The 5,000-nt window shown below is 35.6% G+C and overlaps 1 protein-coding gene across 1 annotated transcript in view; it reads left to right on the top strand.

Moving 5' to 3' along the window:
* cdh11 (cadherin 11, type 2, OB-cadherin (osteoblast)) overlaps nucleotides 1-5,000 on the top strand; it is a 172,977-nt gene that overhangs the window by 162,787 nt on the left and 5,190 nt on the right. The window lies entirely within an intron of this gene.

Raw genomic sequence — 5,000 nt, 5'->3', positions numbered from 1 at the left:
GAGTTGAAATAGTTCTAAGATGGCGCCATGATTTTTAGATTCAAACGAACACCATTAGCTAAAGTGCGTTGGCAAACAAACTTTAGCTTGCTATCGTAGAAGTTAACATTCTCCCAAAGTGGTGCTAAGTGTCAAAATCAAGGGATTGTAGGTGTAAACATTCAACATGAGATAAAATGCTAGCATAAAAATGTTAGCATACTAACGTTAGCATGCTAACATAGCATGAGTTAGCATACCTCTTAGTTGGGGCTAAGTATAAAAAATTATAGTATTTAAGTTTAAAGGAACACAATGAGATAACGTGCTAGCATAAAACAATAGCATGTTAAAGTTAGCAGGCTAACATACAAAATGTTAGTGTACTTCAAAGATTTTTTTTAAGTTCAAACATACAAAATTAGCTAACATAATAACATAAAATGTAATGTTAGCACGGGGACATAAAATGAGTTGGCATAGTTCTAAGATGGCACCAAGTATCAAAAAACATGTTTTTTGGGTTTGAAGTAACAACATTTGCTAAAATGCGAGCACAAAAATTTAACACGCTAACGCTAATATACAAACGTTAGCATGATAACTTAGAAGAAGTTAACATCCTCCTATAGTAGTGCCACATATCAAAATCCAGGGATTGTAGGTGTAAACATACAACATTAACTGAAATGCTAGCATACAAATTAGGAGTGCTAACACAAAAATGCTAACACAAAAATTTAGCATGCTAACGCTAATATACAAACGTTAGCATGCTAACATAAGAGACGTTGATATACTCCTCTTGTGGTGCCACGTATCAAAATCCAGGGATTGTAAGTGTAAACATACAAAATTAACTAAAATGCGAGCACAAAACTTTAGCATGCTAATGTTCATATACGAATGTTAGCATGATAACATTGGAGAAGTTAACATACTCCTACAATGGTGACACATATCAAAATCCAGGGGTTGTAGGTGTAAACATGCAAAATTAACTAAAATACTAGCATAAAATGTTAGCATGCTAATGTTCATATGCTAACATAAAATGATTTAGCATACCTCTTATCAAAAACTATAATTTTTAGGTTAAAGGAACAAAATTAGCTAAAATGCTAGCATAAAACATACCATGCTAAAGTTAGCATGCTAACATAGAAAAAGTTAGTTTACTTCAAACATAATGCCAAGTATCAAAAAACCTTTTTTTTTTAGTTCAAACATTCAAAATGAGCTCAAACAATAGCATAACATGTTAGCATAGGAACATAGAATGAGTTGGCATAGTTCTAAGATGGCACCAAGTATAAAAAAAACATGTCTTTTGGGTTTAAAGGAACAAAATTAGCTCAAACTTTAGCATGCTAATGCTAATATAGGAACATTAGCATGCTAAAATAGGGGAAGTTAACATAGTCCTCTTGTGGTGCTACGTATCAAAATCCAGGTGTAAACATACAAAATTAGCTAAAATGCTAGCACAAAACTTTAACTTGCTAATGTTAATATACAAACGTTAGCATGCTAACATAGTAGAAGTTAACATAGTCCTCTTGTGGTTCCAGGTATCAAAATCCAGGGACTGTAGGTGTGAACATACAAAATTGACTAAAATGCTAGCATAAAATGTTAGCATGCTAACATCGTGTATAAAGAGAGGCGCCATATTTGCTACCATTCTGACGCTAGTTTTTCTGACAAAACAAAGCAAAACAACACGTCTGTACATAGTTCGAAACATACTCCAGCTCAGAAACTTAAAATAAAACATGCTTTTATTTTGTCAAAGTAGAATGTTGAGGCCTTATTTGACGCAGCAGGCACTTTAACACGCACCCGTCGGCACTATAAACTATAAAAATACACAGAACAACCCCAAAACATAATTATTACCCTCATTATCACCCAGATTAGAATGTTTATGTAAACTTTTCAGTCTCGTTGTCTATTTCCGCTCCTCAAAATAATCGTGCCTCGCCATGCAGAGCAGACAGCGTCTCCGAGATGTTGTCCAAATTGTGATGTAGTCCCAAATCGGCTGCCAGCATCTTCCAAATTGTCGATGCACCTCTTTCTTGCAACCCCGGCCTCTTTTTGGAGGATTGGACCTGACAAAGAGCGGCACAAAGCACGTCCACGCCTGCCGCGTTAATTTGCATGGCGCTCTCGCATCCAATATGTCCGCTCCATCTTCCGGGGGCCGAGAAGATGGCGTTGAGCGCTGCTTCAAAGCAGGAGAGCGGCAGCCAGGATAGAGAGCAGGAAGTCGCGGGTGGGAATGTAGCGCGGGCGTGACGAAAGAGAGGATATGGCGGTGGCGGCGAGCGTTGGCAGGACGCTGTGAGCAACAGATGACACTCAGGAGGACGACGCTGCTTTGTTTCATCTCAAATAGATTTTGTTTTGTTTCGCTTCCAAGCGGCTTTTTTTCTTCAGCTGCTTGCCAAACACGAAACATCCACAGAGATCAATACAGGAAATAAAGTGCATGCCACTAAATCATAACAAAGTACGAGTTTGCTGCTGACAGTTACTTGTTTATGTATTATTTCTACTGTAGTACTTTTGTACTCACTCTTCTATATATGAGTCAGTCACTGAAGTATGTTATGTACGTTGAAGTATGTTATGTACATATACACATATATATATATATATATATACATATATATATATATATATATATATATACATATATATATATATATATACATATATATATATATATATATATATATATATATATATATATATATGTATGTATGTAAACATGTATGCATATACAGATATATACATATATAAATATACATATGTATAAATACATATATGTATAAATACACATATCTACACACACGTATATATGTAAATATACACACAGTATACATGTATAAATCATACACAAACAGTATATACTGTATATATACATATATATGTATATATATATGTATGTATATATATATATATATGTGTGTGTGTGTACACATGTATATATAGGTATATACTGTATGTATGACTTTTGTATGTATACTGTATGTACTATATATATGTACTATATATATATATATATATATGTATATATATATATATATATATATATATGTTTATTCATATATTTATTTATGTATGTATGTATATATAAAAGTTTATGTATATATGTTTCTATATATATGTTTGTGTATGTATATATGTATCAATACATACTGTATATGTGTTTATGTATGTATGTATACATACATCTATATGTGTGTGTGTATATATATATATATATATATATATATATATATATATATATATATATATATATACATATATATATATATATATATATATATAGTACATACAGTATACATATAAAAGTCATACATACAGTATATACCTATATATACATGTGTACACACACACACACACACATATATATATATATATATATATATATATATATACATACATACAGTCAAGAAAATAAGTATTTGAACACCCTGCTATTTTGCAAGTTCTCCCACTTATAAATCATGGAGGGGTCTGAAATTTTCATGGTAGGTGCATGTCTACTGTATGAGAGATAACCTAAAAAGAAAAATCCAGAAATCACAATCTATGATTTTTTAACAATTTATTCGTGTGATACAGCTGAAAATAAGTATTTGAACACCAACATTAATATTTGGTAGAGTAGCCTTTGTTTGCAATTACAGAGGTCAAACGTTTCCTGTAGTTCTTCACCAGGTTTGCACAGACTACAGGAGGGATTTTGGCCCACTCCTCCACACAGATCTTCTCTAGATCAGTCAGGTTTCTGGGCTGTCGCTGAGTAACACAGACTTTCAGCTCCCTCCAAAGATTTTCAATTGGATTTAGGTCTGGAGACTGGCTAGGCCACTCCAGAACCTTGATATGGTTCTTACGAAGCCACTTCTTGGTTTTCCTGGCTGTGTGCTTTGGGTCATTGTCATGTTGGAAGATCCAGATCCATCTTCAATGACCTGACTGAGGGAAGGAGGTTTTTGGCCAAAATCTCACAATACATGGCTGCAGTCATCCTCTCCTTAATACAGTACAGTCGTCCTGTCCCATGAGCAGAAAAACAGCCCCAAAGCATGATGCTACCACCCCCATGCTTCACAGTAGGGATGGTGTTCTTGGGATGGTACGCATCATTCTTCTTCCTCCAAACACGCATAGTGGAATTATGACCAAAAAGGTCAATTTTGGTCTCATCTGTCCACAAAACTTTCTCCCATGACTCCTCTGGATCATCCAAATGGTCATTGGCAAACTTAAGACGGGCCTTAACATGTGCTGCTTTAAGCAGGGGAACCTTCCGTGCCATGCATGATTTCAAAGCATGACGTCTTAGTGTATTACCAACAGTGACCATGGAAACAGTGGTCCCAGCTCGTTTCAGGTCATTGACCAAGTCCTGCCGTGTAGTCCTGGGCTGATTCCTCACCTTTCTTAGCATCATTGAGACCCCACCAGGTGATATCTTGCATGGTGCTCCACTCCGATTGAGATTAACCGTCATGTTTAGCTTCTTCCATTTTCTAATGATTGCTCCAACAGTGGACCCTTTTTCACCAAGCTGCTTGGCAATTTCTTCGTAGCCCTTTCCATCCTTGTGGAGTTGTACAATTTTGTCTCTGGTGTCTTTGGACAGCTCTTTGCTCTTAGCCATGCTGAATGTTTGGGTCTTACTGATTGTATGGGGTGGACAGGTGTCTTTATGCAGGTAACGACCTCACACAGGTGCATCTGATTCAGGATTATACAGTGGAGTGGAGAAGGACTTTTAAAGGTGGACTAACAGGTCTTTGAGGGTCAGAATTCTAGCTGATAGACAGGTGTTCAAATACTTATTTTCAGCTGTATCACACGAATAAATTGTTAAAAAATCATAGATTGAGATTTCTGAATTTTTCTTTTTAGGTTATCTCTCATACAGTGGGCATGCACCTACCGTGAAAATTTCAGACCCCTCCATGATTTCGAAGTGGGAGAACTTGCAAAATAGCAGG

This window comes from Nerophis lumbriciformis, linkage group LG02 (assembly GCF_033978685.3).
Source record: "Nerophis lumbriciformis linkage group LG02, RoL_Nlum_v2.1, whole genome shotgun sequence".
Lineage (NCBI taxonomy): Eukaryota > Metazoa > Chordata > Actinopteri > Syngnathiformes > Syngnathidae > Nerophis > Nerophis lumbriciformis.
Note: the sequence above shows the minus strand (reverse complement) of the source record. Positions and strands in the feature narration are given on the sequence as shown.